This window comes from Phoca vitulina, unplaced genomic scaffold (assembly GCF_004348235.1).
Source record: "Phoca vitulina isolate PV1807 unplaced genomic scaffold, GSC_HSeal_1.0 scaffold78, whole genome shotgun sequence".
NCBI lineage: Eukaryota > Metazoa > Chordata > Mammalia > Carnivora > Phocidae > Phoca > Phoca vitulina.
Window position 1 is genome coordinate 2,731,389 of NW_022589781.1, and position 16,915 is coordinate 2,748,303.

The following is a 16,915-nucleotide window of genomic DNA, read 5'->3' on the forward strand; positions in this document are numbered from 1 at the left end:
CCTTCCATCGACCTCCTTGGGAAGCTCTGTCCTGTCTCTTCCTTGTCTCCTGCCTCTTCTGGGACCCTTCTGTGGCTTCCCCCTCCCCCCTTTGCAGGGCCGCCCTCACCAGGATTCCCCATGCCCCTTGGCTGGGCGCCCGCATCCCACACTGGGCCCCATGAGCCCAGTGCCTTGTGCAAGTCCTGTGCGCTCCCTCTGGGGTCACTTGGCATCTCCCTTGCAGCGACCTGCATCTTGCTGTGCTGAGTCTCCTCTGAGCAGTCTGTGAGGCTGAACTGTACCCATGTCATGGGCACGGAAGTGAGAGTCCAGAACGTCCAGATGACCCGCTCTCAGTCCCAGCATGTGGAGCCTGGGCCAAGGATGGTCCACGAGCAGAGGAGGACTTGGACCCAGGGAGCCTGAGGGAGGATGTGGCACAGTGAGCCCACAGGAGGAGAGTGAGCAATGCGGGGGCCTGGTGCTCAGACCTGCTGGGAGACCACATCGCACTGGCTCTGTCCCCAGGGCTGGAGGTTGTCAGGGTATCCACCCTCCCAGGCTGCAGGCTGGCAGGGACTGGCAGGAGAGGAGGCACCTGGTGCAGGAGAGAGCCCTCTGCAGAGAGGAGGGGGCAGGAGCTCCCCCAGCAGCTGGAGGAACTCGGGGTAGCCACCCTCTCAGGCTGCAGGCTGGCAGTGGCTGGCAGGAGAGGAGGTGCACCTGGTGTAGGAGAGAGCCCTCTGCAGAGAGGAGGGGGCAGGCTCTCCCCCAGCAGCAGGTGCACTTGGGCAGGCTGAGGGGGGCATTAGTGGACAGCAGTGCCTACAGCTGGGGTCTCCACAAAGACTCTCAGGCTCAACACAAGCTGTGTGGATGGCCTTTGTCCCCCAAATACAAAGTCTGGCCCAGGACCCCCCTCAAGCCCTGACTCCCAAACCTTTGTACTCAGCTCAAGTGACAAGCAATGGCCAATAGTTAAGGTGGTGTTGGGTGCACAGGGACATTTGTTTTTCTGGCCCATGCTGTAACGTTGCTGGCATTTTAAAGATCTCAGGGCTTTGATTCAAAAACGGCAGGATGCCGGGGACCCCAGACAGCTTTCTGGAAACCTGCCTCTGGGCCTTGCAGCCCTCCCATCCCACCAGCTCTGCTCAGAATCCCTCCAGGCCACAGACCCACAGTCTTGGGTCCTCAGGTGGCCCAGACGATGTGCCTTCAAAAAGCGATCCCAGTGGGGCTGCAGGACACACTGTGGATTCCAGCAAATCCCCCTCCCAGAAACTGAGGGTACCGTTGGACGAGCGGTCTGAAAACAGCCAGGTCAGGGTTCCAGGAAGACACCAGAGGCACAGGAGTAACTGAGGAGCATCTGAAGGTCAGGAAGGGACAGTCAGACTTCCAGGCCCTTCTTCCCTAAAGCTCCTCATCACTCAGCCTTTCTTTCAGTGATTCTGCTTGGTTTCTATTTGTCCCAACTGTTATCCATTGCCCTAGGCAGCAGAGACTCATGTATGCCTTTAAATGTTTCGGACACTGAATGTCCTCTTCAGGACATAGCCACTTCACTCCTGGGAGAGTTGGTAGCAAGCAAGAAGTCACAGAGGATTCCAAGGGTCTGGACTTGGTATTTCCCTCTCCTGAGATGGGGACACCTGTGGAAGGTGCAAGTGGCCAGCTGGTGGAGGGGGGGGCAGGCACCTGACATGAACAGATGAGGCCTGAGGCCCCCCGGGGTATGTGCCTGGCGTCTGGACTGAACGGGTCTTCAAAGCTGCAGATTGGCTGGGATCATCTTCAGGCTGAGGAGGAAGGTGAGGGGAGCAGAGGGGACTGAGGAGGCTTGGCTTAGACAGGAGAGGGCAGGCTGAACCACTCCTCTGGGGGAAAAGTGGGTCAGGTCCAGGCTCATGGGGACAGACACTGAGGCCACTGTGTACATGAGATAAACCAGTCCCTAAAGGACTGATACTAGAGGACCCCACTTGCAAGGGATGGAGAGCACTCTGACTCATAGAGGTGGAAGGAGCTGGTGGGTGCCAGGGCTGGGGAGGGGGAAAGGGGGTTAGGATCTCATGAGTAGAGGTTCAGTTTGGGATGATGACAAAGTTGTGGTGATGGATGGAGGTGGCAGGTGCAGAACAGTGAATGTACTTATTGCCACTGAATTGTACCCTGAAACGTGCTTAATGGTATCAGTTGTATGATCTATTACACCACAATACAAAAGAAGTGAGTCAGGAGGTCGGGGCCATCGCGAGTCCCAGGAGGGCCCAGGAGCAGGGAGCCTGTATCTTAGTTCTCGCTCTCACGCTCTGCCCCTTGTTGGTGACTGAGCTCACAGTAGGTATCAGTAAATGCTTGCTAAGACACAGTGCAGGCAGATGGTCCAGAGAGAGTGCACAAGTGCAAACCCACTGGTGGGCACTGAGGAATCCCAAGGGGACGCGCAGCCAGACAGAGCGAGTGCCCACATTTCAAAAACACCAGCGCAGAAATAGCCATTTAAGACCAAGGCAGGAACCATAAATAACCCAGAGGGCTCCATGCTCCTGGAGGCCAAGCTAGCGGCCACAGCCAAGGCCTCTGGTGGTCAGGGGACTGGGGTTCTGAGAGGTGGCTCGGCGCACCCCTGACCCTGAAGCCCCATGGCCGCGGTGAGGTGTAAGGACTGGGAGGGAAGACCCGGCCAGGGCCCGTTCTGGCTCCATGGCTGCTACAGGGCTGCTCCCAGCCCCACCAGGCGGTGTCTATTTAGAACCAGGGAGAAAACCTTTTCCCTCAATTGTTCTTTTTAAAGATGGTTGCTCAGCATTGACACAGAAAAATATCCGACATAAAACTGGAGCCGTTCACAGCTGCAAATGTCCCAGAAGTGATCAAAACGCACCAACCACAGAGAGTACCTTGTGCCCCCAGGCAAGTCTCCTGTGTGTGGGTGTGGCTGGGGGCTCTGGACATGCCCAGGTGGGCAGTGCTGGGCTCCACAGTCTCCCTCAAGGGGACAGAAGTAGGAACCTGCTCTGACAGCTCCTGGTGATTCTTGGGCACAGCCACGAATCTCATCTTCTTCGTGACTGGGGCCAGCCCAGCAGCCTCAGGTCCCGCAGGTCCTCCAGGGACAGCATCTTGGTGGGCTTGTGGTCCAGCAGGTAGCTGTTCAGGTGGCTCTTATTGTGCCACACAGCCTCGATCCCATTGGCCCCATCGGCCACCATCTCCTAGTGACAGGCCGAGGTCAGTCGGTGAACCTCCACCATCAACACCCCAAAAAAGACCCCCATGTACTAAAGGTCACCCTGGTCCCTGGGGATGTGGGCCTGGGACTGAGGCCAGTGCTTGTAGCTGAAGTCTTCGCACACCACACCATAGAAACCGGGGTGCAGGGTGCCGAAGAGGGGGGATGGGGTCCCCATGCTCATGTGGTTGCCCAACTTCATGCCCACGTGTGCACACACCAGGTCGACCACCTCATGGAGGAGGCCCTGCTCGCAGAAGCGGCTCATCATCACCTTGTGCTGCATGGATACATCCTGCCAGCATGGGGTGCTGGGGACCTCGAGGACCACCACCCTCAGGCCCTCCTGGAGGGGCACACGGCCCAGCAGCCAGCTGGTCGGTGAAGACGTAGTAGGTGACCCTGTGTCTACCATGAGGACCACCACCCTCCGGCCCGCCCGGAGGGGCACATGGGGCCCGGCAGCCAGCTGATGGGAGAAGACCTAGTAGGTGACCCTGTGTCTCACCGTGAAGTGCTTCTCCACCGTCTGCAGGAACAGCTCCAGGAAGACCATGTATCCACAGGGACAGGGGACAGGGCTGGAGGAGGGTCACTGCCAGAGGCAGGACCCCAAAACTCAGGCCGAGAACGTGTGCACCTTCTTCAAGGGGGCAGGCCCTGGGCCGCTTTAAGTAACAGCCACCCTGGCCTGTCCTGAGCGAGTCTGCCGGTTGGGCCTCCCTACCCTCCGCTCCCAGAGATGGGGGCCATCAGCACTCCATCTTACAAAGGGAGCCTGAGGCTTCAGAGGCTAGAAACCCATGCAGCCCCACAGTCAGCATGCTGGAGCCAAGAACACTCCCCCTGTGCTGAGCTCCCGGGCAAACCCTGCAGGTGCCCTCCCCTGGCTGACCCGCTGCAGGTTCTGTCCCCATCTGCCAGGAGTGGAGTACCTTTGGGCACAGCCCTCGTCTCTATGCCCTACAGACTGGGTAGAAGCAGCAGGGCTGACCACCTGCCCACTTTGCTTTGAGTGAGCTGTCACTGGTCCCCAACGGAGTTGTCTCTGCCCCCTATAGGGTCCTCGCTTGAAGGCTACTAGGCCTCTTGCTGACAACGTCCTCAGTAAACCACTGGTATTTCTAGGAGGGGCCACCTTCGAACTCCCCCAGATCAGGAATCAGGTACAGCCCGGGGGCAGAAAAGGAGAAAGAGAACTCCTGAAAGAAGAGGGGGCTTGCTTAGGCCCCCGTCTTGAATCCAAGGTTATAAACTTCTGGGTCAAGGTCTACATCTTCCCGGCCCTAAGAAGTTGGAAGTCTTGTCCAACCACCTCACCTGGCTGGTCCCCCTTTGAGGGGATGACCTGCTCCCCAAAGTGGGGACAGCAGCTCCCCCATCATCAGCAAGTGTGGTCAGCCCCTCTGAGACTGACTTTTTTGCTCCAGCACTAGGTCTACTTCCCTGTGCCTGCCCTATACCTGGCAGGTTAGTAAACTGCTCACAAAGGGAAGGCAGGCACTACATTTAAATAGGGGACAAGCACACTCAGCCAGCAGACATGAGTCAGGTCACCAGAGGGCAAGTCCAGGCCCAGCCAATGGGGGAGAAGCCAGACATGATGCAAGGGGAGAGAAGAGTGCTCCTGGCAGAGGGCACAGCGAATGCAAATACTTGAAGTCAGGCCCGAGGCACATGTGGGATGACCACACACCTGGGTGGACCACAGAAGGGGGGCCTGTGGTGGGAGAGGTGAGGCTGGAGAAGACAGGCAGGGAGGGAGCAGACCACAGAGAGGTTCATAGGTTATGTTCCAAAAAGATCACTCTGATTACTAGAGGAGACTGGGCTCTGTGTAGTGGAGGACAAGGAGACCCTAACCCTAAAACCTAACCCTAACCCAACCATAACCCTAACCCCTAACCCTCTAACCTCTAATCTCTAACCCCTAACCCTTTGTCTTTAACTCTAACTTTAACCTTAACTCTTTACCCTTAATTTTGTTCCTCACCCTGAAAATATATCTATCCCTACCCCTCTAGCCCCAATCTCTGGATAATCCTTTCTGTAGTCCCAGCCAATGCTCTTTAAACCACGAACACCAACTGCAATTAAATCATCACAAAATCACCAAAATACATTCCTATATCTTTTATAAAACAGATGTATGAAACCTCACCAGAATAACTGCTATATGAAACCAAGAGGACATAAATGTATTGTGCACCATAAGTGTGTCTCTTAACCAAAACTTCAAAGTTTATTCAGTATAGTGAATCCAAGCAATGTTATATGCCACAATATTTTTTTACATAAAAACATGTGATTATGTTTATTGATGCAAAAAGTTTCTAAACAAAATCCAAAGTCAGTTCATGATTAAACACTCAAGAAAGTAGGAATAAAGGGTAATTTGTTCAATATACCTACAGCAAAGATCATGCTCAATTTTGAAGATTGACAACTCTACTCTGAAATCACAAACAAAGCCAGGATTCTGGCTTTCACCTCTTGCTCAATAATTGTATTGAAATTTCCACCCAGAAAAATGAGACAAGAAAAAAGGCATCCACATGTGAAAGGAAACAGTTGAACTGTGTCTATTCAGAAACCAGAGATGATAACATCTTATATCGAAAGCTTCCTAAAGAATTAACAAAAAACGATTACAGCTAGTCACCTAATTCAGCAAAATTACAGGGCAAAATATCAATACATAAAATCTGTCTTATCTGTATACACTAGCAATGAATCATCCAAAAAGGAATTTAAGAAAACAATTCCACTTTCAGTAACATCAACATTGACAAGATACTTAGGAATAAATGCAATTAAGGTACAAGTCTTGCACACTGAAAATTACAAAACACTGCTGATTGAAATTAAAGAAAACCTAAATAACTGTGAAGACAACCTATGGTGAGGAAAAGACATACCGTTGATAAGGTGGCAATAGTACACAATGTGATGTGCAGATTCAATGTTGTTCCCAGGAAAATTCATGGAGGCCTCTGGAAGGAAACACATAAGCTAATCCTAAGGTTGTATGGAAAATCAGGGACCACAAGATAGTCAAAACTATCTTGAAAAAGAAAATCAAAGATGGAAGCTCATACTTCCCGATTTCAAATCTTAATACAAAGCAACAGTAAATAAAACATTATGATCATATGTATCATATGTATGATCATACATATTATATGTATGATCATAATGTTTTATGATACTGTCCTAAAGGTATGCATACAGATCAGTGGGATTTAATTGATAGCCCAGAAATAAACCCCTTCATCTATGGTCAATTGAATTTTGACGAGGCTGGACAACATTACATCAAGGAGAGAATGGTCTTTTCAATGAAGGGTGCTAGACAATTGGCTATCCACGTGCAGAGGAAAGAAAGTGGGTCCTTACCTCACACTACATATCAACATTAACTCAAAATAAGTTAAAGGCTTAAACGTAAGAGGTAAAACTATAAACTCTAGAAGAAATAAATGGGGATAAATCTTCATGACCTTGGATTTAGCAATGCTTTCAGATCTGACACCAAATCACAAGTGAGGAAAGAAAACAGAGAAATTTAATTTCCTTGAAATTAAAAACTTTTGCACATCAAAAAGACAGCCCACGGAGGGGCGCCTGGGTGGCTCAGTCATTAAGCGTCTGCCTTCGGCCCAGGTCATGATCCCAGGGTCCTGGGATCGAGCCCCGCATTGGGGTCCCTGCTCCATGGGAAGCCTGCTTCTCCCTCTCCCACTCCCCGTGCTTGTGTTCTCTCTCTCGCTGTGTCTCTCTCTGTCAAATAAATAAATAAAAAATCTTAAAAAAAAAAAAAAAGACAGCCCACGGAATGGAAGAAAATATTGCAAATTATTTAACTGGCAAGAGTCTGTTATCCAAAATATATAAAGTACTTTTACAACTCATCAACAAAGGACAGCAAAATTTTAAAAATGGACAAGGGACTTGGATAGACCCTTCTCCAGAGGAGACATAAAAATGATCAATTACACATGAAAAGATGTTAAACATCATTAGTCATTATGAAAGGCAGCTTTAAACCACAGTGACATACCCTTTTACACTAAAATCACTATAATCAAGAAAACTGAAAATAACAAATGTTGGTAAGGATGTTGAAAAACTGGAACCTTTAACCTTGTTTGGGAAATGTACAATGGTGGTGAAGCCTGTGTGTAAAATAGTTTGCATTTCCTCAAAAAGACAAAAATAGAATTGTCATCAGTTCAACCATTCTACTCCTGGATATATACCCCAAAGAACTGAAAACAGTTGTTCAAAGAAAACCAACAACGTGTACACTAATATTCATAGCAGCATTTTTCACAATAACCAAAAGGTGGATGCAACCCAAGTGTCCATCAACAAATGAATGGATACACAAAACGGGGTAGGTCCATAAATGGCAATACTGTTCTGCCATATAAAGGAATAAAGTAAAATGGTGCATCTGTGGAAAACAATATGGTGGCTCTTCAAAAAATTTAACACAGAATTCTGCTTCAGCATATGCACCCAAAAGAATTGAAAGCAAAGACTTGAGCAGATATTCATGTGCCATTATTCAGAGCAACATTTTTCAAAATAGCCAAAAGGAGGAAGCAATCCAAGCACCCACTAACAGATGAATGGATAAACAAAATGCGGTATATACACAATGGGACACGATTCAGACTTAAAAACGAGGAGAGCTCTGACACAGGCTACAACACGGATTGAACCTGGAAGTCATTACGCTGAGTGAAATCAGCCAGTCACAGAAGGACAGATACTGTGTGATCCCCCTTATATGAAGCATCCAGAGACGGAAACTAGAATGTGGCTGCAGGGGCCGAGGGGAAAGGAGAATGGGGAGTTGGTGTCTCATGCATACAGAGTCCCCCTCGGGGAGAAGGAAAAAGTGCTGGAGAATGATGTACCACCGTGGGAACTCAGCTAAGGCCAGAGAACTGTGCACCTGAAATGTTCCCAACTTCCTCCTCCTTCTCCAAGAAATAATGTCCCTTTCCTTTGTTTCTTGCACTTACCTGCGACGTGCCTGTAGCTTGCATGTCCCAGACTGCAAATCTCTGCTATTCCCAATTAACCCATTCTTGCTGATAAAATAACCGGCAGTTTTAGTTTACGGTTAACAGAACTAATAAATTCAGTAAACTTGCCGGATACAAAACCAATATACAAAAATCAATTGCATTTCTATACGCCAGAGGGGGAAAGACAAATTCAGAGAGCGATCTCATCTACACCTGCATCAAAAAGAACACTATACATGGGAATAAATTTAACCAAGGAGGTGACGGACCTGTTCTCTGACACACACACACACACACACACCCGTGAGACACTGAAGACAGACATCGAGGGAGACACACGGAGACGGGAAGACGCTCTGTGCTCAGGGAAGAACCGACACCGTGAAAATACCTACTCTCCCCAAAGCCGTCTGCAGAGTCAGTGCCATCACTACCAACCTTCCCGCGCGGTCTTCACAGACACCGAACCAACAACCCTGAAGCGGGTGTGGACGCGGGGAGGACCCGGCAGGGCTGAGGCGGCGGGAGCACGAACACGGCGGCGGGAGGCCGCCCCCTGACTGCAGACTGCCGGAGGAGCCCCAGGAACCGAATCCGGGCGCGCATAAACACAGACGCGTGGGCCGCCGGAGCAGCTCCGAGTCCCGAGAGGGGAGACCCGACAGCCCCGCGCACAGCACCGCACACAAAGCCACGGAAACCCCCCGGTCTGTGCGCCCGCCCTTCCTCCGCTGGGTCCTGTGAGCACGGACCCCCTCAGCAGTCCCCGCTCAGACGGCTTCTCCTCACCTTCTCCTCCCACGCCGGGTCCTGAGGAGGCCGTGCTCCTGTCCCTGTGGACACCGCCCCGTGTCCTCTACAAGCCTCCGCAGCGGGTCCTGTGGGTATGGACGCGGACCCACATCCTCCTCAGAGGGTCCTGAGGAAGCCGGGCTCCTGTCCTTGTGGACACCACCCCGTGTCCTCTAGAAGCGTCCACAGCGGGTCCTGTGTGTATGGACGCGGACCCACATCCTCCTCAGAGGTCCTGAGGAGGCCGGGTTACTGGCAGAAGGGACGCGCATGCCCCCCACGGGTCGGGGAGCTGGGCTCGGGCGCCCCCTGCGGGCGGTGGGGGCAGTGCAAGATGCGGTGGACTCAGTTCAGTGGAGGCACCTGTCCCCTCCCGGGGTCCAGCTGAATCCATTAAATTTTGGAAATTCACACTAAAATCGAGCCCATTATCCCCTGACATCTCCAGAAACAGGAAAAATTAATTGGAAGCTATATGGAATTAAATGAAATGCAAATACAAACTTTACAACTTCTACCAAAATTCATTCAAAATTGTAGATAAATTTAAAATGCAAAACCATCAAAACACCAAAAAGAAGACATAAAGGAAAATCTATATGACCTTGGGTTTGGTGAGGAGTTTTAACACACAACACCAAAAGCCAATCCATAAGAGAAGAAATTTGATAACGTGAACTTCCTAAAATTAAAACTTCTACTCTGTGAAAGACCTTGCTCAGAAAACTAAAGACAATCCACATGCTGGGAGAAAATATTCACAAAACACATACCTGGTAAAGGATTTGTGTTCAAAATAGACAAAAACTGTCAGAACTCAACAAAAAGGAAATAACCTAATCAATAATGGGTAAATATCTGAACAGAAACCTAGACAAAGAAGACATACAAATACAAAATAAGCATACAAAAACATGCTCAACATCCTCTATCATTAGGAAATTACAAATTTAAACAACAGTGAGATAGTGCTGCACACCTGTTAGAAATGCTAAACTCCAAAAAATGAGATAACCGATTGTTGGAAGGTGAGGAATGACAGGAATGCTCCTTCCCACTGGGGGAAATGCTCCCTGCGGCCACTGTGGAAACCAGCTTGGCAGGTTTTTTTTAAGTTAAATAAGTCTCACCTTAATAGCTAACAATCACACTTCTAGTATTTAGACAACTGCTTTGAAAAACTGTTTCCAAACAAAAATTAGCATGCAGTTATGCACAGCAGCTCTATTCATATTGGCTAAACACTTAAAGAAATCAGGATGTCCTTCAATAGATGAATCCATAAGCAAACTGGGGTGCATCCAGGTGAAGGAAGCAGAATAAGCCACCCTAAATATACTTCTCTGGCACCAGGGTTATTTGAGACTCATCAATTTTAAGGAACAGCAGACACGGAGAATCTCTGAAAACTGAGCAGAGGTTGCCATTTAGTGAGTGAAATGGATACTTACAAAGGAAAGCTCCATTTGTCAGGGTGTCTCCCTCTCTGTACCAGGAACAGAAGAATGACTAAATCACAACACACTCTTTCCAAAGGAGAAGGCAAGGACTTAAATCTGCATAACAGCCATACCCTCCTTTACTGTGCTTGGCCTGGTCATGTGCCTTAATTGGCCTTCCCACTGACCGAAATCTTTGTGTCTTTAGCTGAAGATGGCATTTAGGCTGAGGGCTGGGCCACTTTGAGGAGTTACTCCATTTTCTTGGGTATCTCCCATGTAAACAGGATGTATGCATGTTATTAAACTTCTGTTTGTTTTTCTCTTGTTAATTTTGTCAGCAATAAAAAGGAATGAACCCCATACAAAGACATGGATGAATCTTATATGTATTATGCTAAGTGAAAGAATCCATTCTGAAGACTCCATTTATAGGTCATTCTGGAAAAAGCAAAACTATGGAGTTGATGAAAGGATCAGGTGGTGCAGGTCTGAGTATTCCCCATGATACTTTCATGCTGGATACCTGTCACTGTGCATTTGTCAAAACCCAACATCTTCACATCCCAAAAAGTAAATCATAATCTACTAAAATTAAGTTATTTAGGATGTGGGAGTGTCACAGGATGATGTCGGGATCAAGGCCAGGAAGCACTGAATGTGCCACTTTGTCATATTGATTATGTTAAATAAAAGTTACTTAAGAGACAGTCTCTGCAATGAGGACACTCATATCCTCCTCTATCTCCCTGGAAGCAGAAAATCTATCTCCATGTGAAGATGTCCCTGTAGCAGGAGGTAAAGAGACTTTGACATCTCCAGAGATGAGAAATTTAGAGCCCAGAAAATTGTATAAACAACACTTGGTACTTTTTTTTTAAAGATATTATTTATTTATTTGACAGAGAGAGACACACAGCGAGAGAGGGAACACAAGCAGGGGGAGTGGCAGAGGGAGAAGCAGGCTTCCTGCTGAGCAGGGACCCTGATGCGGGGCTCGATCCCAGGACCCTGGGATCATGACCTGAGCCGAAGGCAGATGCTTAATGACTGAGCCACCCAGGTGCCCCTACACTTGGTACTTTTTACTAATTTACTACCCCAGCCCAAATTCTGTTTAGAACTCCTTACTAATTGCAGTTCCCAAGGTTGTTTCCTTTCTGCTCTGAATTCCTCACAGTTTTACTTTTTCTTTACCAAAAAACAAACGAAGGAAAAAACCTGCCATCTTTGTCATTTCTTTGGGTCTCAATTTCTTTATTGGACCTCTGTGCGCATGTAATTATACTCTGGTTTTTTTCTTCTCCTGTTAATCTGTCTCATTTCAATTTAATCCTTATTCCAGCTGGAAGAAACTTTGAGGAAAATTTCTTCCTCCCTTTCAATGGAATACAGAATGTGACAAATAATCTAACTGTATTATAAATGTATGAAAAAAAGTCCTACTGTCACATGGGTGGCAAGATGTGCTGACCTAAGTAATTTTGGAAATGAATGGAATTTATAGACTAAAGGAAAACTGTACTGTAAGTACACAGTGGACTCTATTTGACAAAGTTCTTTCCCATCAGGGTGGTAGCTAACAGCTCTGAAAACCCTCATTCGTAATCTGGAACGGAGCAATGAATTAAATACATGGCATGTGGTGGGAGCCAGTTTGTCACTGTTGGAGTAGAAAGTTACAAATCAGCAAAGGGAAAAGATCACAATCTCCACGTGGTGACAGACCAGGTTGGAGACATAAGTATAAACTCAGTCTTTTTTTTTTTTTTTTTTAAAGATTTTATTTATTTGACAGAGAGACACAGTGAGAGAGGGAACACAAGCAGGGGGAGTGGGAGAGGGAGAAGCAGGCTTCCCACTGAGCAGGGAGCCCGACGCGGGGCTCGATCCCAGGACCCCGGGATCATGACCCAAGCCGAAGGCAGACGCCCAACGACTGACCCACCCAGGTGCCCCATAAACTCAGTCTTTAGCTTAATATGGATACAGACAATTCCACATACAAATCTTTAACTAGGTGTGTTTACATAGGTTGGAATATATGCATGTATTGCCTTGCATTGTCCACTGGGTACATTCAGTTCCCACAGGTGAGACTTTAATACCATTCTCTAATAAAAGGAGCCAGGGTTCTTTGAAGAAATTGCTGGCACCAGGACTGAGACAGTAAGTATAGGAGCCAGGATAATCTTGAAGTAACAGAAAGTAAGGAGGTACCAAGAAAAAACCCCACAAAGATGGAAATAGGTCAATGGAAAACAGGAGCCAATGGAGAGTGCTCTCAAACGCCAAAGCAGGAATGAGCCAGCAACCAACACTGGCTACTGGAATAGAACCAACAGCCTAAAATGACTACCCAGGTGGGTAAAAATGAATAAGTTGTTAAAAAGGAAGCCACAGGCCCAAAATGTAGTCACTTATGTTAAGAAACCCAGGCCAACAAATCAAGACTTAACACTTAACCTAACTGCAGTTCCACACGCTCATGCCCCATGTAACCTTTAACCAGTCAACCTGGAAAGTGTACTGGTTGGCCCCTTCTGGCCCCATTAGGAGGGCAGCTTTTCCTAAAACAATGCATCTTTTGCTAGTAAGTTCCTTTTTTCAATTGTTTCTCTGCCTTTAAAAACTTTCCCATCCCTGCAGTTGAAAAGAGCTCCTTTCTATTTGCTGGAGGGGTTACTATCTGAATACTTCAATAAATCCAATGTGATCTCTTAAATTACTCAGTTTTGGGGTGCCTGGGTGGCTCAGTCATTAAGCATCTGCCTTCAGCTCAGGTCGTGATCCCAGGGTCCTGGGATCAAGCCCCGCATCGGGCTCCCTGCTCTGCGGGAAGCCTGCTTCTCCCTCTCCCACTCCCCCTGCTTGTGTTCCCTCTCTCGCTGTGTGTCTCTCTCTGTCAAATAAATAAATAAAATCTTTAAAATAGGTAAGTAAATAAATAACTCAGTTGCATTTTTTTAAAAGATTTTATTTAACACAGAGAGAGAGAGAGCCACAACCCTGGACTGAAGTTGAGTCGTATTTGTTTTTTGTTTTGTTTTGTTGGTTTCTGGAGTTGAGTTCAGTGATTCATCACTTCCATACAACACCTGGTGCTCATCACAACCAGTGCTCTCCTTAATGCCCATCCCCCACCCCACCCATCCCACCCACCTCCCTCCCACAGCCCTCAGTTTGCTCTCTATCGTTAAGAGTCTCTTATGGCTTGTTTCCCTCTCTCCTTTTTTCTTTTCCCCCTTCCCATAGGTTCATCTGTTTTCTTTCTTAAATTCCACAAATGAGTGAAATCATTTGAGTAGTACTTGAAACAGTCATGACCAGGCAGACATTTCACTCTTCCACTGGAGCCCAAGACCGAGGGATAGAAAACCAGTGCTCAATCCCTGATACACACCGGACCTAGGCAAGTCCTGTCCGTCCTAGAGGACCAGACAGAGGAGGAGAAGGAAGAAAGGCAGTTATGCTTAACCCTAGCACTGACCCTAGCCCTGATCCTAACCCCTGACCCCTGACCCTAAGCCTAGTCCAAAGTGGGACTGGGTCTCTCATCCTGACCCTGACCCCAACGTCCATCCCTGGCCCCACCCCCACCCTCACCCTAAACTGCATAATACCTTTTCCTCTAACTACAGCTTCAAAAGGTAGATGATTGAAGCTTTGTCTTACTATTCCTTTAAATAACTTTTTTAAAATTCATGTATTTATAAATCCGTATTTAGTTAAGCTGTAGTATAAATATATGTTGCTAAAACGTGTTTCTCAGAATTCTAATAAACGGTGAAGGACACAGTTCAGGTTTGTGTTATCAGAAGTACTATGTGTAAATTAGTGCATCAGAGAGCTTTTGGCGCATAGCTAAATCCTTCCTTCTATTTACTTACTAAAAAGAGTTCAATAACGTATTGAGAAATTATACGTTTATTTCATGGGGGAGGGGCAATGGTATTTTTCCTGGAAAAATTAGATTCTTAGTATTATCTGTCTTTTGTATCCATCACCTTTTAAAAAATATTTGTTATTGAAAACATTTAAAACTTGGAAATTAAATTTGCAAATGTTATATGTTTATGCTTTTGTTATTTGATTCATTCATAACTCACCTAAGTAATTAAAAGTTTTTACCATATTCCTGGAAAATATTTTAGAGTTGTTGATTGTTAGATTTCCTCCTGCCCCTCCCACGTCCCTCCCCCCCATCTTTTTCCTGTAGAATTACAAATTAAACTTTTAAATCCAACCTCCTTTTTTGGTTTAGAGAAAGTATCACAATTTTTAAAAAAGGTTTTATTTATTTATTTGAGAGAGAGAGAGCACGAGCAGGGGGAGTGGCCGAGGGAGAGGGAGAAGCAGACTCTCCACTGAGCAGGGAGCCTGATGTGGGGCTAGATCCCAGGACCCTGAGATCATGACCTGAGCTGAAGGCAGATACTTAATGACTGAGCCACCCAGCCAGCCTCAAATATCTGAGCACAAACAAAATTACCAAATGCTCTATGAATTCTGTGTTTAGTAAATCTATTAACCGGAGTAACTTTAAAATTTGTATGCATTTTGTTACAGCAAATTTAATTTTTTATTTACAGTCGGTGTAAGTATTTTCCATAGGGACTTCATATTCTGTACTGCTTAAATGGGTATTGGCTGTAGCTTTTTTTGTGGGGATGAATTTCAAGTCGTAATTAGTAGTCAGAAATTTTTTTAATTTTACTTTTTTTTGCCTACAGTATAGACTTTTGTTGTTGTTGTTGTTTGGATAGTGAGTCATTAAATCTTAAGCTCAGATAATTAACTTTTTGAGTCTTAAGAGGCTTTCTGTGTATGGGATGGTATCAGCCTATGTACAATGAATTTAATAAATTTCAGTATTATAAGATTTTTTTGCACATTTTGAGCTCCGTAAAGTGTGAATCAACTGTTCCAGATTTTCTTTCTCCATATTTGGAAATATAGTTTTGTAAAATCAGTGTCTTACCTTTTTTGATACACTAGATAGTATTTTGTTTTGTTTTAAGGAAACAAGAAGTTTTTCCATCTTTTGTTTTTTAGGAAAGTGATTAACATTTAACTCTGTTTACATTTTTTATCACTGTTATCCAATGCCCATTTTATGTTACTTTGTAAGTAAGCTTACATGTCACAAAATAAGTATCTGTTTATGTAATCTACATGTACATATTTTACTACCTAGCCCAGTCATTTAACATTATGCTGAGATTTACCACTGCGGGGGGGAAGAATAATCACTATTCACCAAGGATTTTTAAACATGTGCATGTTTAATAAATTAGCATTATGAGGATATACTTTGGGTTAATAGGATTATCATGGTTTTTCCCCAAAAGAAACATAAATAATGACTTTAATTATGATTTTAGTGTATTTCTTATGGAATGCACTCATAAAAAGGACTTCAAGAAATTGTGGATAGTGAATCATATATTTCTCTAATAAAAATTTAAATTGTATGGTATTTTTTAATAAAGTCTTTACACTAATTGATATTTAATATGGATGAAAGTTGTGCAGATTCACATAAATTAAAAAATTATGATAAATGCTAAATATTTTATGTAAATAGTTTTTCAAGAAACAGTTGTAAAAATGTGTATATTAAATGTCTGTAACATGGAGTTTGTGGTATTTTCAACTTAGTATTCATTATTCTTTGTTTTATGTGTCTGTAAAGATTGTACTACGATGCCTTTTCACACCACAATTTGCTATTATGGGTCTTTACTTTGTCTTTAACTGAATAAGAACTTTCTTCTGATTTTGATTGAGTATAATTTACTATTTTATGATTTCCAAGATGATGTTGTTCATATTATCCCTATAATGTCTACATATTAAATTTTTAATATAACTTAAGAAAAAGGAATTTTTAGAGAGATTCAGTTGTAATTTTCACATTTCATGCAATTGAAAACATTTATTCTAGGATTTGGAATATTATAGAAGATGAAGGATGAAAAAAGATGGTATGACATAATTGTATTTGTGAAATTACAGAAATTTTGTCCATTAATTTTAAAGCATTGTTGTCATTTTAGTACTCTCTTAGCAGTTAGGCATTTGATCCTTTAAAACTTGATTTGCTCTGAAAATTATGTACAATGTTTTGTAATAATCTTCTTTATCCAGTGCCTTTAACCTTGATTCCATATGTTTGTAGCCTCAGTTATCCTTCCTTCCACTATACCCCATGATGTTTTCATAGCCTAGACATCAGTTTCTTTTTAAAAAATATCAATTTGATCATGTCAAGAGGTAACAAGACAAGTAGAGTTGCCTATGGAAGCCAGGCTTCTTAATTAACTAACAAATGTTTCCTGGATGTCTACCATGTGTCAAGTGTTTTCAGCCCCTAAATATACAGTTGTGACCCTGTCAGATGAAGCCCTAGCCATTCCCAGCAT

At 45.3% G+C, this 16,915-nt stretch overlaps 1 pseudogene; it reads right to left on the bottom strand.

The window, feature by feature from the left end:
* Positions 1 to 2,790: 2,790 nt before the first annotated feature.
* On the bottom strand, positions 2,791 to 3,776 carry LOC116625439 (annotated as a pseudogene).
* Positions 3,777 to 16,915: the final 13,139 nt, after the last annotated feature.